Source organism: Pan troglodytes, chromosome 12 (genome assembly GCF_028858775.2).
Source record: "Pan troglodytes isolate AG18354 chromosome 12, NHGRI_mPanTro3-v2.0_pri, whole genome shotgun sequence".
In the NCBI taxonomy this organism is placed as follows: Eukaryota; Metazoa; Chordata; class Mammalia; order Primates; family Hominidae; genus Pan; species Pan troglodytes.
Window position 1 is genome coordinate 54,904,707 of NC_072410.2, and position 24,739 is coordinate 54,929,445.

At 37.9% G+C, this 24,739-nt stretch overlaps 1 long non-coding RNA gene across 1 annotated transcript in view; it reads left to right on the plus strand.

Moving 5' to 3' along the window:
• LOC107971665 (uncharacterized) overlaps positions 1-24,210 on the plus strand; it is a 30,171-nt gene extending 5,961 nt beyond the window's left edge. The window contains exon 3 of the long non-coding RNA XR_001714564.1: positions 23,666-24,210. This is a non-coding gene — a long non-coding RNA (uncharacterized LOC107971665). The remainder of the gene's footprint in view (positions 1-23,665) is intronic.
• Positions 24,211-24,739: the final 529 nt, after the last annotated feature.

The following is a 24,739-nucleotide window of genomic DNA, read 5'->3' on the forward strand; positions in this document are numbered from 1 at the left end:
AACCTTGACATCTTTGAGTAGATCTATTTCTGGACTCTCTTTTGTTCCACTGATCTATATGTTTATCCTCATAAATACTATACTGACTTAATTATTATAGCTTTACAGTAAGTCTTGAATCAGGTAGTGAACACTTTCTAACTTTTTCTTTTTCAAATTTATTTTAGCAATTTCGGGTCATTTCATTTTCCTATAAAATTTAGAATCAGTTTACCAGTTTCTACAAAAAGACTGCTGTGATTTTGATTGGGATTGTATTAAACCCTTACATCAATATGGGAAAGTTGGTACATTAATAATTTTGAGTCTTTCATTCATGAACATAGCATGTCTATTTATTCAGATCTTCTTTAATTTCTTTTAGCAATACTTTATTTTGTAGTTTTTAGTATGTCAGTATTACACATATTTAGACAAATCTCTAACTCTTCATATTTTTTGACATGATTGTAAATGGTATATTTATATTTTAAAAGTGAATATCCAATTATTTGTTGCTAGTATATATAAATGCAATTGATTTTTGTATATTCATCTTGTATCCTGTGATCTTGCTAACCTCACTTTTTAGTTGTGGTAGCTATTTGTATATTCCTTGGGATTTTTCATATGGACAATTGGGCCATCTGCAAATAGAGACAGTTTTACTTCATTATTTTAACTCTCTATGATTTTAATTTTTTTTCTTCCTTTATTGCACTGGTAGAACATCAGCACAATGTTAAATATAAGTGGTGTGAGCGGAGATCCTGACCTTGTTCCTGATTTTAGGGAGAAAGCATTCAGTCTTATCTCCATATATGTTAAAACTCCACGATACCATTTTCTTACTGTTTTAGATAGTCAACTATGTTTTAAAGACATTAAAAAATCAGATGAAAGTCTTTTATACTTGCCATTTCCATTGCTCTTCATTCATTTGTGAAGATCTAAATTTCCATCCGATATTTTCCTTCTGCCCGAGGAATTTTAACATTTTTGTAATGCATGTTTGCTGACAAAGAATTATTTAAGCATTTGTTTTTCCAAAACATCTTGATCTTGTCTTCAGTTTTGAAAGATAAGTATGCTGAGTATAAAACTCTACATTGACAGTGTTTTCTTTTAGTATTTTAAACATGTCTCTCCATTGTCTTCTGTCATGCATATTTTTGGAGAAGTCTGCTGACATTCTTATTTTTGTTTATTTGTATTAAATGTGTCATTTTTTATTTGACTGTTTTTAAGATTTTCTTGTTTTTGGCATTTTTGGCACTTTTATGATAATTTGCCTTGGTGTGATTTTCTATGTCTATTTTGCCTGAAGTTTGTTGAGCTTCTTGGATTTGCGGATTTACAGGTTTCATCAAATTTAAAGTTTTTTGGCCATCATTTCTTCAAATGTTTTTTTTTTTTTCTGTCTCAATCCCTAGTCCTTTTTTCCTTTCAAAACTTCAATTAAATGTATGTTAGACTGGCTGATATTTCCCCAAATTCACTGAAGTTTTTTTTGCTCTGTTCATTTTTTAAATTCTTTTTTTCTCTCTGTGGTTTACAGAGAATATTTTTTATTGCAACACTTTCAAATTCACTTTTTGTTTTTGCAATGTTTAATATGCTGTTAATCTTATCCAGTGTATTTATCAATACATATCCCTAGAAGTTCATATGGTTCTTTTTTATATCTTCCACTTTTTTTCTCATCACATTTATGTTTTGAAAAATATCCTTGAATATATGGAACATATTTTTAATAGTATTTTTAAGTCTTCTCTAATAATTTAATTATTTCTGTTGTTTCTGGGTCAGTTTCGACTGGTTGAATTTTCCTCTAGTTATAGGTCATATTTTTCTGCTTTTTTTGTTTTTACATGCTTATAACTTTTAATCGGATTCTAGTCATTATGAACTTTATGTTCATTCATGCTGGGTTTTGTTGTATTCTTTAAAGCACGTTGAATTTGTTCTGAATATAGTCATGTTACTTACTATCAGTCTTACCATTTCCAGGCTTGCTTTTAAGTTTTGTTAGGGCATGTGCAGCGCAGCCTTTATTCTACTGATCATTTAGCTTCACTATAAAACCACCCCAATTCTGAAGACTCTCTATTCAGTTTCCTGTGTCTTATGAGATCCCTCTTCTGTGGTGGTTTGGAATTTGAACATAAATTCTTCCTAGCCATATGTGAACTATGAAAATTATTTGATCTATTGCTTTCCAAAGTTTCACCCCATATTATGTACAGATTATTTCTCAAAGACTTGAGGGCATCCCTCTGCAGTTCTCTGGAACCCTCTGTGCAGCCCTACTTACTCTTGTCTGCAAATTCTAGACACCTTGGCCTCCCTATCTTTGCTTCCTAAACTTAGTGAGAAAAAGTCAACTGGGTTCCCTTCCTTTTTGAGTTCTCCCTCCTGTACTGAGGCCTGGAAACTCTCTAGGCAGTGATCTGGGTTAATTTTACTGCTCATCTCATTTGTTTCCTTTCTCTCAGAGATCATAGTCCCATGCTATCTGCTACACATGTCTGAATACTATTTCGTATATTTTGTCTGATTTTCAGTTGTTTACAGAGACATTTCCCATAGCAGTTAATTCTTCATTTGGTAGAAGTGAAAGTCCTAGACTTTTAACAAAGGAAACAATTGATGCACAAATACATTCTTTATTAAAAAAAAAAAAAAGGCAAATAATACTGGTTAAATGCAATTCCCTCTAGATTTCTTCACCTTTCCCCATCCAATGTCACCTCTACCCTACATAAGTCCTTTCTGTAGAAGTAACTACTATTACCAGTTTGGTGGGGTTTTTTTTCTTTTTTTCTGAACTCATTCAATACATTTACAAATTTATATGTGTTTAAATAGGAATATACTATGGTTTTATATTTTTTGAGATTTGAACATTTTTGTATAAATGAAATTTGTACAACTTGTCATTTTCACTTAGTGTACATCTGTGATATATTGCCTTATGAGTTTAAATGAATATACCTTATTCTTTTAAACTGCTGCATAGTATATTAACATGAATATGGATATATAGATATACTATATAGTGTACTATATAGTATCTAGCTTATCCATATGAATATATTTTAATTCATTTAACAACTTCCTGTCTTTAGATTTCCTACCTTTCCGACCAATAAGTAGTTATGGACTACTGAATATTTGATTAAAAAAAAACTTGTAACCAATATTAATCATTCAGAATGGTGACTAATATGTCAATTGAAATAACATAATATTAAAGCAAATAATCCCTGCCCCCAGGTTATAAAATGGAACATTCCTAGTTTTTAGAAATTTTCTTTATGTTTCTTTCTGACATAATTCCCTCTACCCTTCAAACATAACTACATACTACTCTTCTGTGGTAATCCTTTCTCTTGTTTACTTTATACTGTTACCACTAATGCTTGTTAGTAAATTGCATTGCATTTCCTTCTCTTTTTGAACTTAATACAAATGGAATGACACTGTAAATATTCTTTTGTCACTTGCTTCTTTTCCTTATTTCTGTTTGTGAAACACATTGACACGTATTATTGATGTGTACTTAATTTTATTGTGGTATGTTATTCTACTTTAAATATGCTACACTTTATTTTTTCTGTTCTACTGTTGATGTACATCTGGGATGTGTCCAACTTTAGGCAATGTTCCTATGAACAACTGGTACAAACCTTCCGAGGCATGAGTTTCTCTGGTGTATATGTCTGGAATTGCTTGGTCATAATGCATGTATGGGTTCAACTTTTTTAGGCATGGCCAAATTTTTTCCAAAGGAGTTTTGCAAATATATACCTCCACTAACAGTGTTTGAACTTGACATTGCATCCACATCCTCACCAGCACTTGGTATTGTAAAATATAATTTTTTCAAATCTCATGCCAGTATAGTAATTGCTAATTGTTTTTTAAATTTGCATTTCTTTGATGATTAGTAAGGTCAAGAACCTTTTCATGTTTATTAACTATTCAAATTTCCTTTTTATAATTAATTAATTAATTAATTAATTTTTATTTTTTGAGACGGAGTCTTGTTCTGTCGCCCAGGCTGGAGTGCTGGAGTGCAGTGGCACTATCTTGGCTCACTGCAACCTCCGCCTCCCGGGTTCAAGCGATTATCCTGTCTCAGCCTCTCAAGTAGCTGGGACTACAGGTGCACACCGCCATCCCCGGCTAACTTTTGTATTTTTGGTAGAAACGGGATTTCACTTTGGTGGCCAGGCTTGTCTTGAACTCCTGACCTTGTGATCCGCCCACTTTGGCCTTCCAAAATTCTGGGATAACAGGTATGAGCCACTGTGCTGGGCCTCAAATTTCCTTTTTAAAGTTCAAGTCTTTTGTTCATTTTTCTTGCTTCTCTTTCTTCTTTCCTCCTCTTTTTTCCTTCTTCATCTTCTTCTTTTTTCTTTTTAGCAATTTACAGGAATTATACTATAATCTGGATTGCCATTCTTCTTTAATTACATGAGTTGCAAATATTGTTATCTTCCCGCTATCTTTATGGTGTCTTTTGATGAGCACAACTTAATTTTCATATAGCCTAAGTTTTCCTTTTATTTATTACAAAGTTTACTTTTTGTGTCTTATTTAAAAACTCTTGCATACCAAGAAGATATTACCTAAAATATTATATCTTTACTTTTCACATATAGGTGTTTAGGATTAAATAACTGGATTGATTACCTGTATGTATATGTAGGTAAAGGTAAATTTTAATTTTTCTCTAAAGAATACCTAACAGCACAATTTTCTTTTGAAATTTTGTTCTTTTTCCACTGAACTACAATGCTAATTCAATCATATATCAGTTGTCCTGGTAAGTATTGTTGAGTTTCTGGGTTCTCTGTTTTGTTTGATTTTCTCTGTTTCTGCCTTTTAGCCTATACCAGGCTGTTTTAATAATAGTAGCTTTATAATAATTTTTAATAATTAGTAGAACAAGGTCCCCTCCCCCCAGTTTTCTTCTTCATGCCTATCTTGTTCAAGACTAGCCAACACTTTAACAGTTTCACATGAATTTTAGAATTAGCTTTCAAGTTTCAAAACAAACATGTATGTACATGCACATTTTTTTCTCACTTCTCTCTCTCTCTCTCTCCACCCTCCCTGCCCCATTCACACACAATGAACTGTTGAGATTTTGGTATTTATTCTATTGAATATATAGATCAATTTAGGGAGAATGGACATCTTTATTACTGGAGTCTTTTGATCCCATAAAGTCTACTTTCTATTTATTTACATTACAGATCTTTAAAAGCGGTATTGTTATTTTTTCCATAGAGGTTTTTTTTGTTATTTTATTAAATTTATTCCTAGATAATCCATATTTTGTAAATGATGTGTAAAAATTTCACCTTCTAGGTAATTGTTGCTGGTATATAAAAACGTAATAGCTTTTATATGTAATTTTATATCAAATATTCTTGGTAAACTAATTCCTATTATGTATCTGAACAACAGTTTTATTTTATTTTTTCCAAATTTTTATCCTTTTTATTTCTTTACAGTATTGTCTAGGATCTCCAGTATATTGTTGAATAAAATTAGTGATCGTGGATATTTTTGTCTTATGTGTAATCACAAAGGGAATACTTTTAATATTTTACTCTTAAAAATGGGACTTAATGTATACATTTTATATATATATATGATTATGTATTTTTTAAAAAATTTATTTTCCCCATAAGTTATTGGGGTGTAGGTGGTATTTGGTTACATGAATAAATTATTTGTGGTGATTTGTGAGACTTTGGTGCACCCATCACCTGAGCAGTATACATTGCACCACATTTGTAGTCTTTTATCCCTCATCCCGCCTCATGCTTTCCCCCAAGTCCCCAAAGCCCATTGTATCATTCTTATGCCTTTGCATCCTCATAGCTTAGCTCCCACATATCAGTGAGAACATAGTGTTTGGTTTTTCATTCCTGAGTTACTTCACTTAGAATAACAGTCTGCAGTTTCATCTGGGTCACTGCAAATGCTGTTAATACAATCCTTTTTATGGCTGCATAGTATTCCATTATACATACATATATATAATATATGTATGTATAATATATATGTATAATATATATGTATATATGTATATATACACATATGTGTATGTTTGTATATATACACATATGTGTATGTTTGCATGTATGTATATATACACATATGTATGTGTATATGCATATACACACAGGTGTGTATATACACACCTGTGTGTATATGCATATACACATACATATGTGTATATATACATACATGCAAACATACATATATACACATAGATACATATATATGTGTACACATATATACACATAGATGTATATATACACATAGATGTGCATATATACACGTAGATGTGCATATATACACGTAGATGTGCATATATACACGTAGATGTGTATATACACGTAGATGTGCATATATACACGTAGATGTGTATATACACGTAGATGTGCATATATACACGTAGATGTGTATATACACGTAGATGTGCATATATACACGTAGATGTGTATATATACACGTAGATGTGCATATATACACGTAGATGTGTATATACACGTAGATGTGCATATATACACGTAGATGTGTATATACACGTAGATGTGCATATATACACGTAGATGTGTATATACACGTAGATGTGCATATATACACGTAGATGTGCATATATACACGTAGATGTGTATATACACGTAGATGTGCATATATACACGTAGATGTGTATATACACGTAGATGTGCATATATACACGTAGATGTGTATATACACGTAGATGTGCATATATACACGTAGATGTGTATATACACGTAGATGTGTATATATACATGTAGATGTATATATGTATGTATAATATATGTTATATATGTATATGTATGTTTATATCTATCTATCTATCTCACAGTTTCTTTATCCACTTGTTGATTGATGAGCATTTGGGTTGGTTCCACGATTTTGCTATTGTGAATTGTGCCACTATAAACATGAGTGTCCCAGTATCTTTTTTGAGTAATGACTTCTTTTCCTCTGGGTAGATACCTGGTAGTGGGATTGCTGGATCAAATGGTAGTTCTACTTTTAGTTCTTTAAGGAATCTCCACACTGTTTTCCATAGTGGCTGTACTAGTTTACATTCCCACCAGCAGTGTAGAAGTGTTCCCTGTTTACCACATTCATGCCAACATCTACTGTTTTTTTTATTTTTTGATTATGGCCATTCTTGCAGGAATAAGGTGGTTTTGATTTGCATTTCCCAGATCATTAGTGATGTTGGGCATTTTTTCATGTTTGTTGGCCATTTGTATATCCTCTTTTGAGAATTGTTTATTCATGTCCTTCACCCACTTTTTGTTGGGACTGTTTAGTTTTTTCTTGCTGATTTGTTTTAATTTGTTGTAGATTTTGGGTATTAGTCCTTGGTCAGATGTGTAGATTGTGAAGATTTTCTCCCACTCTGTGGGTTTTCTGTTTATTGTGTTGACTGTTCCTTTTGTTGTTTAAAAGCTCTTTAGTTTAATTAGGTCCCAAATATTTTTCTTGGTTTTTATTGCATATTTGCTTTTGTGTTCTTGGTCATGAAATCCTTGCCTAAACCAATGTTTAGAAAGGTTTTTCCAATGTTATCTGCTAGAATTTTTATAGTTTCAGGTCTTAGGTTTAAGTGCTTAATCCATCTGGAGTTGATTTTTGTATAAGATAGGAGATGAGGATCCAGTTTCATTCTTCTACATGTGGCTAGCCAATTATCCCAGCACCATCTGTTGAAAAGGGTGTTCTTTCCCCACTTTATGTTTTTGTTTGCTTTATTGAAGATCAGTTGGCTTTGGTTTATTTGGTTTATTTCTGGGTTCTCTATTCTCTTTCCTTAGTCTATATGCCTATTTCTATACCAGTACCATGCTGTTTTGGTGACTATGGCCTTATAGTATGGTTTGAAATCAGGTAGTGTGATGCCACCAGACTTGTTCTTTTTGTTTAGTCTTGCTTTGGCTATGCAGGCTCTTTTTTGGTTCCATATGAATTTTAGAATTGTTTTTTCTAATTCTGTGAAGAATGATGGTGGTATTTTGATGGGTATTGCCTTGAATTTGTAGGTTGCTTTTGGCAGTATCATCATTTTCACAGTATTGATTCTACGCATCTATGAGCATGGGATGTGTTTCCATTTGTTTGTGTTGTCTATGATTTCTTTCAGCTGTGTTTTATAGTTTTCCTTGTAGAGGTCTTTAGACTCCTTGGTTAGGTATATTCCTAGGTAGTTTTGTTTGTTTGTTTTTTGCAGCTATTGTAAAAGGGGTTGAGTTCTTGATTTGATTCTCTGCTTGTTTGCTGCTGGTGTATAGAAGAGCTACTGAGTTGTGTACATTAATCTTGTATTGGAAATTTGCTGAATTGCTTTATCAGTTCTAGGAGATTTCTGGAGAATTTCTCAGGGTTTTCAAGGTAAATGATCGTATCGTCAACAAACAGTGACAGTTTGACTTCCTCTTTGCCGATTTGGATGCCCTTTATTTCTTTTCCTTGTCTGATTGCTCTGGATAGGGCTTCCAGTACTATATTGTAGAGTAGTGACGAGAGTGGGCATCCTTGTCTTGTTCCCATTCTCAGAGGGAATGCTTTCAACTTTTCCTCATTCAATATTATGTTGGCTGTGGGTTTGTCTTAGATGACTTTTATTACATTAATGTATGTCCCTTGTATGCTGATTTTTGCTGAGAGTTTTAATCATAAAAGGATGCTATATTTTGTTGAATGTTTCTTCTGCATCTATTGAGATGATCATGTGATTTTTGTTTTTAATTGTGTTTATGTGGTGTATCACATTTACTGACTTGTGTATGTTAAACCATCTCTGTATCCCTGATATGAAACCCACTTGATCATGGTGGATTATCTTTTTGATATGTTGTTGAATTCAGTTAGCAAGTATTTTGTTAATAATTTTAGCCTCAATGTTCATCAAGGATATTGAACTATAGTTTTCTTTTTTGATTATGCTTTTTCCTGGTTTTGTTATTAGGGTGATGCTGGCTTCATAAAATGAATGAGGGAGGGTTCCTTCTTTCTTTATCTTATGGAATAGTGTCAAAAGGATTGGTACCAATTCTTCTTTGAATGTCTGGTAGAATTCTCCTGTGAATCTGGTCCTGGACCTTTTTTTTGTTGGTAATTTTTAAATTACCATTTCAATCTCTCTGCTTGTTATTGGTCTGCAGGGGGTGTTTAATTCTTCCTGATTTAAGCTAGGAGGGTTGTATTTTTCCAGGTATTTTTCCATCTCTTCTAGGTTTTCTAGTTTATGTGTGTAAAGGTGTTTATAGTAGCCGTGAATGATCTTTTGTATTTCAGTGGTGTCAGTTGTAATATCTCCTGTTTCGTTTCTTGGTGAGGTTATTTGGATTTTCTCTCTTCTTTTCTTGGTTAATCTTGTTAGTGGTCTATCAATTTTATTTATCTTTTCAAAGAACCAGCTTTTTGTTTCATTTATCTTTTTGTAAATATATATTTTTTGTTTTTATTTCATTTAGTTCTGCTCTGATCTTAGTAATTTCCTTTCTTCTGCTGGGCTTGGGTTTGGTTTGTTCTTGTTTCTCCAGTTCCTTGAAGTGTGACCTTAGAATGTCAATTTGTGAGGTCTTTTTGACGTAGGTACTTAGGGCTGTGAACTTTCCTCTTAGCATCACCTTTGCTGTATCAAAGAGGTTTTGATAGGTTATATCATTATCGTCATTCAGTTCAAAGAATTTTTAAATTTCTATCTTGATTTTGTTTTTGACCCATTGCTAATTCAGGAGCAGGTTATTTAATTTCCATGTATTTGAAGAGCCTGTTTTTGTCATATTACCAGGGTTGGTTTCCTTCTCATTTGGGTAGGCTCTGTCAGAGGGAAGGTCTAGGGCTGAAGGCTGCTGTTCAGATTCTTTTGTCCCACGGGGTGTTCCCTTGTTATAGTACTCTCCCCCTTTTCCTTTGGATGTGGCTTCCTGTGAGCCGAACTGCAGTGATTGTTGTCTGTCTTCTGAGTCTAGCCACCCAGCGAGTCTGTCCAGCTCTGGGCTGGTACTGGGGGTTGTTTGCACAGAGTCCTGTGATGTGAACCATCTATGGGTCTCTCAGCTGTGGATACTAGTGCCTGTTCTGGTGGAGGTGGCAGGGGGCATGCAGTGGACTCAATGAGCGTTCTTAGCTTTGGTGGTTTAATGCTCTATTTTTATGCTGGTTGGCCTCCTGCCAGGAGGTGGGGCTTTCCAGAAAGCATCAGTTTTAGTAGTATAGAGAGGCACTGATGGTGGATGGGGCCCTAGAACTCCTAAGATTATATGCCCTTGGTCTTCCGCTACCAGGGTAGATAGGGAAGGACCATCAGGTCGGGGCAGGGCTAGGCATGTCTGAACTCAGATTCTCCTTGGTCCTTGGGTGGGTCTTGCTGTGGCTGCTGTGGCAGATGGGGGTGATGTTCCCAGGTCACTGGAGTTGTGTACCTAGGAGGGTTATGGCTGTCTGCTGAGTCATGCAGGTTGTCAGGGAAATGGGGAAAAGCTGGCAGTCACAGGCCTCACCCAGCTCCCATGCAAAACAAAGGGGTGGTCTCACTCCCACTGTGCTCCCCGCAAACAGCCCCGGTCTGTTTCCAGGTGGAGGGCATGAGGGGATTGAAAACCTGCCCCAGGCTTTCCACCTCCCAGCTGCCTGAGAAAAGGGCTTGGTTCTTTCCCTGCCTGTGGAGTCTGCATGCCAGATTTGCGCCCTCCCCTGAGTTATGGCCAGAAGGCTTCTTGCCCCATTCAAATTGTTACAGAGTTCAGCTAGAGATTTCCTTCTCCCTGTGGAGTTGTATCCCCTGCTCCTCTGGTCGGTCACCCACTGAATGGAACCCTGTGGTGCCAGGCAGGAATAGCCAGCTAGGGGACCCAGCAAGCTCCCAGGGCCTTTCTGCTGCTTCCTCTACCCCTGTATTTCACTCGACTCTCTAAATTGGCTCAGCTCCAGGTAAGGTCAGAAACTTCTCCCACAAACAGACCTTCATCTTCTCCAGTGGGAGTGTGTGTTTGGGAATGGAGGGTCTCCCTTTCCCACCTCTGCAGTTGGGGCACTCACAGTATTTGGGATGTTTCCTGGGTCCTGCAGGAGCAGTCTGCTTCCTTCAGAGGGTCTGTGGTTCCTCTCAGGATTGCTGGTTTGTTCTTGCAGTCGATCTGGAGCTAAAATTCACACGGTGAGCTTCCGTAAGCTGTTCTGTCTGGAGCTGCAATGTAGTCCTGCCTCCCATCTGCCATGATGATCTCTCTCTCTCTGCTTATGTATTTTTGAAATTATTAATTTAAAAATTAGTTAAGAATGTTCCCATCTCCTATTTTTCGTAACAGTTTTTACTTTAAATTATTGAAGGGTTAAAACTCTATCAAGTGCTTTTTAATGCAGTTACTGTGATAATCACATGATTTTTCTCTTTTAATCCTTAATGTGTTGGATTATGTTAACTAATATTTTTAGTGTTAAACCAAACTTAATCATGATGTATTATTCTTTTTATACACTGTTTTATTTTGTTTTCCAAAACTATGCTTAGTAATGCATGCAGTGCTCTTTCCTTGAATGATCCTTTTATATTTTGATATCAAAGCCATGTTAGACTCATGCTCAGGATGTAGAAAAAGTTAGGAAGCATCTGAAAAAGCAAGAAAAAAAATACACCTTCAAAGACAAAGCAATCATCAGACCAGAATAAAATTGGCACAAATGTTGTAATTACCTGACAAGGATTTAAAATAAGCATAACTAGTACTTTGAAGGATCTAATGAAAAAAGTAAACAACATGCAAGAGCAGACAGATAATCTCAGCAGGGAAATGAAAACTACAAAAATCATCACATGGAAATACTAGAAATAAAAAATACAATAAAAGAGATGAAGAATGCCTGTGTTGGGCTCATCAATAGACTTGACATAGCTGAGGAAAAGAACAGTGAATTTAAAACTAGGTCTATAGAAATTATTCAGACTAAAATACAAAGAGAGAAAAATGGAAACAAAACAAAAACATCATAACAGACTATTCAAGAGTTCTGTGACAATATCAAACACTTAAACATATGTCTATTGGAATTCTAGAATGGGGGAGAGCAGGAGGAAAAGGAAGGAGGAGGAGGAAGAGGAAAAAGAGGAAATGGAAGAGGAGGAAGAAGGAGGAGGAAGAAGAAGTGAACAAAGAAGAAGAAGCAAACGAAGAAGGAGGAGGAGAAAGAGGAGGAGGAGGAGAAGTGAAAAAAATGGGGAAGGGGAAGAATAAGAGAGGAGGAGGAAGAGGAACAAGTGGAGGAGGAGGAAGAAGGGGAAGAAGAAGAAGGGGGAGGAGGAGGAGGAAAAAGAAGCAGCAGGAAAAAGAGAAAGAAGAAGAAGGAAGAGGAGGAGAAGAAGGAGAAGGAAGAAGAAGGAAGAGGAGGAGAAGAAGGAGAAGGAAGAAGAAGGAGGAGGAGGAAGAAGAGAAGGAGGAGGAAGAAGAGGAGGAGGAGGAGGAGGAAAAAGAACCCCAAATCCAAATAACTTGGAGTCTGATATTCGAGGGCAGGAAGCATCCAACATGGGAGAAAGATGTAGGTCAGAAGATCAAGCCAGTCTAGTCTTTCCACGTTCTTCTGCCTGCTTTTATTCTGGCCATGCTGGCAGCTGATTAGATGGTGCCCACCCAGACTGAGGGTGGGTCTGTCTTTCCTGGTCCTGACTCAAATGTTAATCTCCTTTGGCAGCACCCTCACAGACACACCCAGGAACAATGCTTTGCATCCTTCAGTCCAATCAAATTGACAATATTCACCATCACATGGAAAGTCTTGATTTTTCAGAAAATTTTTGATGACTTGGTGTTCCTTTTTATTCTTCCTATGTGTAGTGTCATCTTGATTACACTTATTACATGAACAAACCTCTACAAACCCTAGTTTGTAGCTGGCTGGCACCTCTTGACTTTCAGAGTGAATGACTATCTCATCACTGTTCTATAGGGCACAGGTTTCAAACCGAAATGTTTAAATGATGGGTCAGTGAATGTACATGATGGAAGCATGCAGTGAGTATAACACACCTGATATTCTCTTGGTCTATCTCCCCACTTTTCATAGTGACACAAATAACAGAGGAATAGTTCTCTATTACAGGAAAAACAGCAGCAGAAGCCTGATGGTAAATGGCAACTGGCACTGGGTCTCAGTGTCAGGGAATCAATATGGAATGTTGGCAACTGGCAAACTGGAAAGCACATGCCTTGTCTAAAGGGAGAAGTTGTTATTAGGCAAGCTGATTGTTGCCAGATGAACTAATAAGCCTAAGTTTAATAGATCTAGTTTTCAAGAGATGTCTGGAAATCAGAGTATGTATTTGAAATCTCTCATTTTGAATATGCTGTCAACTAAACCTATTTTTTTTAAAGAACAGTCGAGGCAAGAGAACATAGGTGGACCAAATAAGAAGTTTGTGTTTGCTAGTTTTCCTGTAAGCAGAGTTATTCTCATGCAGACCTTTTGAAATGGAATCATATAATCAACATACAACTGAAAAGATCAAGGCTTAGATAGTTTAGCAGAAAGTTGAATGACACTTTATTAATCACATGGTATTTGTTGTTTGAATTAAAAATGCTTATATGCTCTCCTCTGAGCATTTATTTCAATTAGTGACTGATTTGGTTCAGAAAGTTGAATTTCAGTTTTTTCTTCAGGAAAAAGTGAAAATTATTAGGAGTAAAAGGTTTAGGGAAGAGACTAAGTCCCGTTTGGACATCATAAGGTAGAAACAACCTTGTTTTCATTTAGGTAAGCAAAACTTTGGTTTTCTTTAAGCAATATAACAAGAGAAGTTGTCATTTTCCAAGTGTGAAATGTTAACCTGACAGGGCTAAGGGACAAATATCAAAGTTAACATATGGGTTACATTTGCATGTTTTCTTTTATCACTGTCCTGAGAAACTGTAACTGATTTTCAGCTATATGTTAAAGCCTGTCTGTGTATGTAAGAGCAAGACTTCAGCAAGTTTAAGTGCCTCCTTCAGTTTTGCTCCAGAATAGTGGGAACTGTTTACAGAAGGTATGAAAGCATGAGAAGTCTCAATCCTTTTGTGTAACTGTCTTGATTAGTACATTGACAGGATCTAGTATACTGAGAATAGGAAGTAACTTATTCTTAGCTCTATAATTTTTTTTTTAGATGGAGTCTTGCTCTGTTGCCCAGGCTGGAGTGCAGTGGCATGATCTTGGCTCACTGCAACCTCTACCTCCCGGGTTTGAGCGATTCTCCTGCCTCAGCCTCCTGAGTAGCTAGGATTACAGGTGCGTGCCGCCACGGCCAGATAATTTTTAAATTTTTAGTAGAGAAGGGGTTTCACCATATTGGCCAGGCTGGTCTCAAACACCTGACCTTGTGATCCACCCACCTCTGCCTCCCAAAGTGCTGAGATTACAGGTGTGAGCCACCGCACTCAGCCAAAATATTTTTTTTTAACTAAAAGCCTCTGTGTGTGTGTGTGTGTGTGTGTGTGTGTGTGTGTGTTTGTGCATGAGGGTAGAGATAGGAGAGAAGGAAGATTTTGATGTAGTATTTAATGTACTTTTATATTTAAAGTGGTTTTTTGTAGACAACACATAGTTGTGTCTTATTGTGTATCCATTCTGACAGTCTCTGACTTTTCATTGTTATGTTTAGGTCTTTATATTTAAAGTGATTATTGACACAATTGGATTAATATCTACTTTATTTATAACTTTTCTTTTCATCACTTTTTCTTTTCCCCCATTTTTCTGCTTTCTTTCATTTTAGTTGAGAATTTTATATAATTTTTTTCCTCTTTTTGCATACCAAGGATACTTTTAAAAGTGTGTTTTTATACTTGCCCTATATTTGCAATATAAACTTAATAATCTAATTCCATTTTCAAATAGCACTACCTTACTTCACGTATAGTGCAGATATGTAATCATAACAGAGTATTTCCAGTTCCTGGGGTGTAGACTTTTTTTATTTCATTTGTTCAACAAAATTAATGTAGGATGAATTCTTTGTCAGGGACTGTGCTAGTTTTGAAGAGTATGTTGATACATTGTAACACTGTCACATTCTGCCCTTGTGGAAACTGTTTTTCAGTGGGGAGACTGACATGAATGAATCTATCACACAGGTATGGATTGATAAATGCTGATCAGCTTTATTTAGTCCTAATGCAGGGTTGTGACTGTGAGGGCAGTTTAGAATCGCTTCCTCTGGGAAACTTCTCATTTCCCTGGGCTCATGTCTCTGTAGCCATTGGTTTTCCTGAAGATGGCAGAGAAAAGCTAGATGACTTCTTGATCAAGAATTCTAAGAATCCTTATTTCTGAACTGAATCAGTTTTTGAAGGGCACAGGAAGTATAATCTGTCTTTTCTTTCTTTTTTTTTTTTGAGACGTATTCTTTCTCTGTCACCCAGGCTGGAGAGCAGTGGCGCCATCTTGGCTCACTGCAAGCTCCGCCTCCCGGGTTCACGCCATTCTCCTGCCTCGGCCTCCTGAGTAGCCGGGACTACAGGCGCCCACCATCACGCCCGGCTAGTTTTTTGTATTTTTAGTAGAAACGGGGTTTCACCGTGTTAGCCAGGATGGTCTTGATCTCCTGACCTTGTGATCCGCCTGCCTCAGCCTCCCAAAGTGCTGAGATTACAGTTGTGAGCCACCACACCCGGCCTATAATCTGTCTTGTCTTTTGACAGCTTTATTCTCACTACCCGCCCCACTACCCCCATTCCCCCCATATTGGATTACTCTGGAACGGTTCTTTTTCTTGTCTTCTGTCTCCTCCACTTTTCCTCAAATCTGTAATAACAAGTAGTGGCAGGAGGGCTGATGAGTTTCACATGGGAAATGGGTACATGGTTTGGGGTCCTTCTTTTTTCCTTTCCCTAAGATTGACTTAAAGCTTATTTCAAATGAAATAATTTGCATAATTTTTATGGAGCATTTCTGAATTGGTAGCATGATAGAATAACCAGTTTAATACAAATGATAACTGTGAAACTGATTATTGCTGTGAAAAATGTCATCTTTATTTTTCTATAACTCACTTTACCCTGACTTTGAGCTTCTATATATTATGCCTGATGAAGAAAGCTTAATCTTGTCGCCTTTTTCCTTCATCGTCGAACTTGGATTGTCTTTCTTTTATCGCCTTATTTCCTCAGCATTTATAATAAGTTGTATGTCGGCAGCTGACACTCTGAGGTTGTTAGAAAAAAATGTTTTTATTTATTTATTTTATTTTTTTTAAACTCATCTATTTTGTTACTATTCTGTTATCTTTGAAATGTCACGTATCTCTTCTGACCCTTGGGCATGTCATGCATCCACTCTGGCACATATCCCATCCAAGATGGTACTTTCTTGGATCTGGTCTTTGCTGTCACCACTGCACCCATCAGAGGGGTCTCCCTTTTGTATCCATCACCATGTCTGCTGTTCATTCTCCAGACTGAGAGGGAGAGGCAGAGTACCATAGGTGAAAGGAGTGCAGGGGAACCTAAACACACTGACCAGCACTTCACAGGAGCATTATTAGGGTAACTTCTGGCTCATCTCTAATGGTCTATAGAGTTTTTTGAAAAAGGCATTGGCTTTATAGGTTAGGGCTATTTATGTTCAAATGATTTTTTTTTGTTTGACCATGGTGAATTATTTATTTTCCTGAACATTAGTTTCTCCATCTATAAAATGAGTATAATAAGATCTACTTTAGTGAATAACTGTAAGTTTAAATGAGATGCTATTTGTAAATTATGTGACATACTTCCTGGTCCATAATAGACCTATGTTCAACTTCTACCCTCTAATAATGATCTGTAGAATCTTAAAAAAGCAACTTCTTTTCTCTGGTTTTGAATTTCTTCCTTGGCAAAATAAGGTCTACGGTAAAGGTAGGAAGGAAGGGTGGGAGTGATGAAAAAGAGGAAGCCATTAAACCAAGTAATATTTGAGGTTCCTTCCATTTTTAAAGTTCTATGATTCTTAGTTGAGGGGACAGAGGGAGTCTGTTTTATTAAGAGAAGTAGCCAGTCCCCTGGAACATAGAGCCAGGCTTGCCATGCACTTCTGTGTGGTTCCCTGGCTCTGGGATTTCAGCAAAGGCCTTGGCCATGTTCTAGAGCTACAGAGTTTCCCTGGCTATAGCTGGTCACTCACAGCATTGGGCACACAGAGAAATGATGACTCTGCAAATGAAAAAAACAAAGATGCTATTTTTTTTTAAAGAAGCTCCTAGGCTGTCTTCCTTCTTACTTCCGCCCTCAAACAGAACTTTGAGAGGCATCGGGCATTAAGACATTCCTGCCAGCCAGGCATAGTGGCTCACACCTGTAATCCCAACGCATTGGGAGGCCAATGCAGGATTGCTTGAGGCCAAGAGTTTAAGACCAGTCTGGGCAACATAATGAGACTCCATCTCTACAAAAAATTGAAAAAATTAGCCAGGCATGGTGGCCCATGCCTATAGTCTCAGCTACTTGGGATGTTGAGGCAGGAGGATTGCCTGAGCCCAGGAAGTGGAGGTTGCAGGGAGCCATGATCATGCCACTGCACTCTACCCTGGGAGACAGTGAAATCCTGTCTCAAAAAAAAAAAAAAAGAAAAACTGCTATTCAGCTACCACTTGCTACTAATTTTCCATGAGTCTCCTCTGTGTCACTTGTGTTCAACTTATGGCAGTGTTTCCTGAGAAACACAATCCTGTGGCTGAGCTGAGCACGGGGGCTTGCCTGATAATAATTAGCCTAACTTGGGGGTGGAATAGAGTCAGGCAGAGCCTGAATCATGCCCCTGACATTTGCTGGCTCTGTGACTTTGGAAAAACTTCTTATCCTCCCTGATACTCAGTTTCCTCATCTACAAAATGGAGATGTTGGGTACCATGTACAATCAAGCTCAATAGTAGCACAGTGAGTTGTGGTGAGGATCAGTAAGATAATGCCTGGGGCATTGTAAACCTGAGTCCTAATTCTTGTCAGGGAGAAGGCTGCCCTGGTGGCGGTTGTAGCTCTGTCACTTGTAGATGGGCTCTGGAGCAGGGAGCGGTTTCTGAGATGTGTCCCCTTTCCTGTGGTCCTCACCGCTGTCCTGAGGCTTGCTGATCCTGGGTTGCACTGAAGGATACAGCTCTGAGTTCCCTTCTTCCTGACTCACAGGGCCTGGGCGGGCCCCCTTCATTACATGATTTCTAGTCATCATGATCATCTTGCTCGCGAAAAAGAAGCATGCTTTAAAATCATCTGGGGCTCTGTTGAATAGGTAAATACTATCCTAACCAGAGGTTTTTAACCTGGCATCCAAGGGCTTTGGGCTGCAAGTCTGTGAGTCCATGAAGTGGTCAGCCAAATTTTGACGTGAAAGACCATTTTTCTGAGGAGAGGTCAATGTTTCCCACAGTTTCTGAAAGGCAGCTGTGTCCCAGAAAAGGCTGAGGGCCACTGTTTTCCCAGCACAGTAGGCTTTGTTGATGATAAAAGTGCATTTGGCATGTTAAAAATCATACCTTGTGGGACGAGCAGAACTCTAAGGGGATCCTGGTGGTGAAGCCCAGAAACCAGGAGATGATGTGAGAGGAAGGCCATTGAATAGCCCAAGTGTGAGTGACTGGCCTCTGTCATCCTCCAGAGTGACTGGAAGGCAATTCTTTCACTCAAGAACAATTGAAGTCTACATGCTCCAAATGCAAATTATTTGGTGGCGACCTCCTAGAACAGCATAGAAAAGATAATTATTTTTTGGACTTAAAACTACAGGGGAGCTTAAAAATTACCTAGTCTATGACACAAAAGAGGCCTCAAGAGTTTAAGTGACTTGCCAACAAGCCAATGGCAACCTATGGCTTGAGTCGGACTCTCTTGAACTCCCCTTTCCATCTTCCTTTCCTGAGAAAATTCTTGTAATTTTTAGCTCCTGCAGACTCACAGATCATAAGTAGTTGGCTATTAGGGAAAATGCACAGAAGTCTTCAAGAAACCATAGGAAAACTGTAGAGATCATCTGGTAGCAGAAGACTGAGGCAGGAGGACTGCCTGAACCCAGAATGGGGAGGCTGCAGTGAGCCATGATTGTGCCGCTGCACTCCAGTTTGGGTGACAGCGAGACCCTGTCTAAAAAAACAAATAACAACAACAACAACAACAACAACAACAAAAACACACAAAAAACTTATGGCAATTGAATTCTGGCAATTGAAGCTGTCAGAATTTAGAATATCTCGTTTTCCCTATGATTAGACTTCCTAACCTGGTTTAAACAGTTAAAAAATTCTGTGACAAAAAATTTATTTTTTTCTGACTATAAAAGCAAGCTGGGAATATATCATAACAGGAAATTTTAAAAAGATGAAAGAAATCATTTGTGACCTCATAACCTTCATAAATAAGGGATAACTCCTCGTTGTAACTTGGAATGTTAACTTTTGATTTTCTCTTTATGTGTGTGTGTCTCTCTCTTCCTGTAGCTTTTTCTCTGATGTAGATTTCGATCATCCTGTGTCAAGTGCCTTGCATCCCGCTTTTTTCATTTATCAGTATATCATCAAATATCTTCCATGCCATTAAAGAAACTTTAAAAAAATCACATGTAATGGTCACTGGGAGGCCATTACATGACTTGACTTTGATTCCAGCTTAATTTAAACTTGACCCTGTGCCTGGACATGTGTATCCATGGATACTGATACTCTAAATAGTGCTGTGATGAACATCTCCACCATAAATTTTTGTTCATACCTCTTATGACTTCCTTGGGGGTAGATAACTGGAAGTTGAGCTGCTTGGGCAAGAGGCATGACCTTTTCCAAATCTCTTGATACCTACTGTCAAATTCAGAGACACTTTAAATGTGAAGAAAAGGTCAATGGAAAATGCTCTTCTCAAACTTCTTTTATGAGACCGATTTACTGAACTTGCTGACCCAAACCAGATTTTTTTTTCCCTAACTTTAACATATCTGAAATTTGGTAATTATTAAAAAGAATCCTATGTATATGGTAGATGCTCAATGAGGTGATTTCTTATACATTCAAAAGGTAATTACTGAGTACTCACTGTGCTGAACAATGAGGGCAGTTGAGGATAAACAGATGATGAGAAAAAGCAACTCCCTAAATGATGATGTGTTTGAATGCTATTGCTGACTGAGTGGAAACTTTGGCTTCCAGGCACCATCTATGCCTTAAGTGAGGTTTCAGAGGCTGTTAGGATTAGTTACTGTATTTGTTTACACAGTTTATTTCTTTGAGTATTTTCCTGACCCTCCCTCAATTCTGAAGAAGTTATATAAGATCTCTCTCTCCCTCCTTCTATATGCTTTTCCCTGCTTGCTGGGAACAGTGTGGAAATACTTAGTTTAGTGAGCAGTATTTGGGGAAAAAAAATTATATATATATAATATAATTTGCCCTTTCTTCCAGAAAGACAAACTGCTTACCCTTTCCCCTGTCTCTGTCCGCTTTTACCAAGGGCACTGAAGTTTTAGAAGGGTGCAATAATTCATTTGTTCCCTACAGTAAGTCAGGAAGCATTTAGGAAATAGTCCTTTCCTCCCATTATGCACTCTATTCTCTCCTTCCCATTTCCTTTTTCTTCCTGCCTAATGGTATTTATATTATTTGGATAGAAAGGGGGCAATTACCTACATACACATGACCACTATAGCGATAAAAGTCATCTATAATGTGATAATGGGTGAACAACAAACTAAACTTCTTTCCAATAACACCAGCCACAATCTATGTTTAATAAGGTTAATGTCTTCATACTGCTATTGGCTGAGGCTAAGAATGCCAAGGACAAAAGAAAGACCAGCTTGAACCATGATTTTCAGAAATGAGTGAACCTGTTTAGCATGCATGCCCAGGGAAATGGCAAAACAGGTGATGTTTGGATGAAGCCAACCTCATTTTTGAGCTTAGGCCTCCAGTCCAATCTGGGAAACCAATGTCTATTGAAGAAAGGTGTAGGCTTTTTTTTTTTTTTTTTTTTTTTTTTTTGTATTTTTAGTTTGCTTATCTAAGAAGAAAGCGAGCATGTGCCTTTAATTACTTTATCTTTATATGTATCCCTTTGCTAGAATCCAGTTTTACTGAACATTTAGAATGCCTTTGCTTTAAAAGCAAAAACTTGTTTGAATAAGGACTAATTTTTCAACATGTGGACAAATATTTGAATAACTGGTGGAAATAATAAATTACTAGCAGAAAGTGACTTCATTGCTCTTAAAAGCAAAAAAGCACCCTTGGGAATTTCAGAGAAATGACTCCATTTTCATATCACTCCCTGTGGTAGCCATTTGATCTCCCTCTGGGGTAGACTGGGATGCAAGTTTATTTTTAATAAGAGAGCACCTACGCATTTTCTCTGGGAAAACAAGCAGAAGAATGGATAGTGGGTGAAATCAACCAAGATCTCTAAAAGTAATGATTACGTTTTAGTTATTTTCTTCAAGGAAAACTTGCTTGTAGGCACTGCCTTGAAGCAGTGTTGTTCTTTCCAAGGAGTTTAACGAGTGCTCATTATTTTGGCCATTTGCACTTTCCTGTTTCTCAGATTCCAACTGCATAATCCAATTACAGTTTGTGGATCTGGTTGGAAACTGGGCCAACAGGGGAATTCAGATTTTGAGCCATGTCAGTTTTGGGGAGAGAGAACTATTGTTGGATCCAGGATGGTGTTAAGAAGCAAGGCTCTGACAGAGTCAGGCCATCTGGTTTAATCTTGGTCTAGTTCATCCCAGCTTCAGGTTCTAGAACAGCGACTTAGCCATTCTTTGCATAAGCTCTCTGGGCCTCAGCACTTCATTTGTATGAGCGTCTGCCTCACAGGGTAAAGGAGGGGTTTAAATGAAACAATGCACATGAGGTGCTTGGCATGTAGCAACCAATGAATCTGTGTTACCTGATACTATTACACTGAAAACACAAGAATGGTAATCTTCTTGTTTCAGGATTGGCAGAATAGCACTCAGTAGATAAAACGAATACATTTGCAATCCACGTGTGGCTTTTTCTCTAACCTCACACACGTGCAAACCACTCCTCACACATATCACTGAATTTTCTTTCTCTGGTGCACAGACGTTTTTACATGTTGCCTCTAGAGTAGGTTAAAAAGTTTATATTCTCTTTTAAGATGTTTTCCTTTTATCTGCCCAGTGATAATCATTTCCTGTACTCTATCTACGACATCATTTTCAAAATATGTTAGTGGTTGGTTTTTCTGGCATCAAGCCAATGTTGCTGGCCTGAAGTTTCTGGAATCAAAACATTAATTTCAGAAAGTCTTGCTAAAGGCTGGGCACGAGATGTGTACACAAAATATAAAGTACACAAAGTTGAGCATCCTAAAACACATACCACCTTGCCGCTTGGATGAAGCCTAAGTTTTGTTGCATTTTCTGGCATTGAAGCCTTTTGGACTGGCACCCAAACCCAGCATGTTTCTCTATCTGAGGTCTCTGGACGTCATCCCCTTTAGGCTTCATGAATTCTTCCATCTGCCAGAAATAAATGCAAACTTTTGCTTGTTTGGGCATTTTACTATGAGGACTTGTTAGATTTCATTAGATTTTCAACATGGGCTTTGACCTAGAAAGGATAAACATCTTTGTCTTACCTGAACCTTCCTTCCGCCCTTCTCGTGCTGGAATCCCACTGCTGCCTGTAGCCACATGCTCATCTCTACCCTAGGGTCTTTTCTCACAATATTTAACATATTCTGCTTTTCGACATGCCCACCCCCTCCTGCTGCATCAGCATTTGATACCATCATTTGTTCTGTGACCACCTCCACAATTTTTGGTTCATCCTCTTATTACCTGAACAATTTTTTATCTAATATTTTTTCCTTCAAATCAACTATTCACTTCAATATATTTAAAAAAGAAACTAGTGCATAGGTAACAAAAGATAAGTATGAAAGTTGGAGAAGACTATGGCCTCAGAGAAAAAATATTTCTATTGTAGCAGAAATAAAAGCCAAAGACTGGTGATGTCAGAGGAGGGGAGAGGATGTCAGAGGAGGGGAGACCCAGAGAAGATTGGGTGTGGGGCTGGTCATCTCTGTTCTAGGGGATGAGAACAAAAATCATCAGGAAAACAGTGGGGACTAGGGATGGGCAGCAAATGAGGGAGTCTGGCTGACCTGTGAGAAAGGAGCTAGCACTTGTGTGGGAGAGAAAATGTGCATAGGGCAGGAGTGGGAAGGAGGGGAGCGGAGAGACAGGGTTTCGGAAATGGACACAAGGTGTTGGGTGAAAGATAGTGCCTGGGGTGAGGCTGTAAATGCAAAAGCTTTGGAAGCTGCAAAAAGATAGAGGCTGAAGAGGGGTAATGGGGGATGGGTGAATATGGAGGGGAGAGGTGATACAGGCTGGAGGCTAAGATTTTAAAAAGTGCATTTTATAGAGGAGGGTGTGGGAAGGGAGTGCAGAATGTCCCAGAATAGGGGTCTGAGGAGCTGGGGGAGACACTCTGAAATGGGCAGGGGCAGCATGTGTATATGTGTGTGTGTGTGTGTGTGTGTGTGTGTGTGTGTGTGTGTGTGCGTGATGGGGAGAGGGTATGAAGAAAAAATGGGAACCGTTTTCTTAATATTGAAAACTACTGCCTTACTGTCTTTTCTTAAATCTGGCACAGAAATCTGAAGACCCGACCTTACTATTGGCAAAGACAGACAAACACTCTACAAATAGTGCTTGAAAAATGCCACTGTTTGGTTCAGATGGTGAAGAGGAACTCAGGAAGGCCTGGCAGTCTCTAGGAGGCTAGGGCAGTGGTTCTCAAATGATAGGGTGTACAGAAATTCCCTGGAGGACTTGTGACAACAAAGATTGCTAGGCCTACTCCCAGGGTTTCTAATTCAGCAGGTCTGGGGATGGAGCTCAAGTATCTGCATTTCTAACAAGTCCCCGGTGGTGCTGATGCTGCTTTCATGGACCAGTTTTGAGAACCATACTTGGAGAAACACTTGGTTAAGAAAAATATGTCTGTTACAGATTGATCAAAGGGCTCTTAAGTTCCTTTTGTACAATAAATCACTGCGATATCAAATGAGGTAAATGAACATGCTCTTTGAACTCTAAACTTCTAGACCAATATAAAACATTCTAAGTGTGAAATGGAAACATTTACAATTGTTATTGATTCTCATCAATGCAATGTTCAATAAAGATAAGAATCACGTTTTCAGTCTCCACTCTTGATTTTCTGCTTTGATATGGATTTTTAGTTTTGCTTTCTTCTGATATGCTGGGATTTCAGATTTAGTTTGTGGTGGTGGCCCCTTTATGACATGAAGGAAGAGGGAATGCAGGGGAAGCCCAGGGAGATTTATCTCCCCGAGCCTTGGATTCAGTACAATTTTATAAGGATGCGATATCCTTATATCCATGATCCTCCCTTCTAGCTAGTCAAGGGCAGGATAGCCAGTGGTGAGGGAGAAGTCTGCTGATGTGAGCTAGGATGCTCTTTTGGCCTGATAGTCATACCGTGGGTGTCTGTAGAGCCCTCCTCTCTGCTTTCTGCTCACCAAGGTGGCTCCGGCCCTTCCTCTGGGTCTAGGTCTGAGCTTGGCATGCCGGGAAGACACTTTGGGGGAAGGATAGGGCCCATTCCCAGAGCTTAACCAGAACAGATTTGACTGTGTCAGAAACTACTGCATCTTCTTGTGCATGTCTCATGATAAATTCACACAATGTGCTTACCTTGATA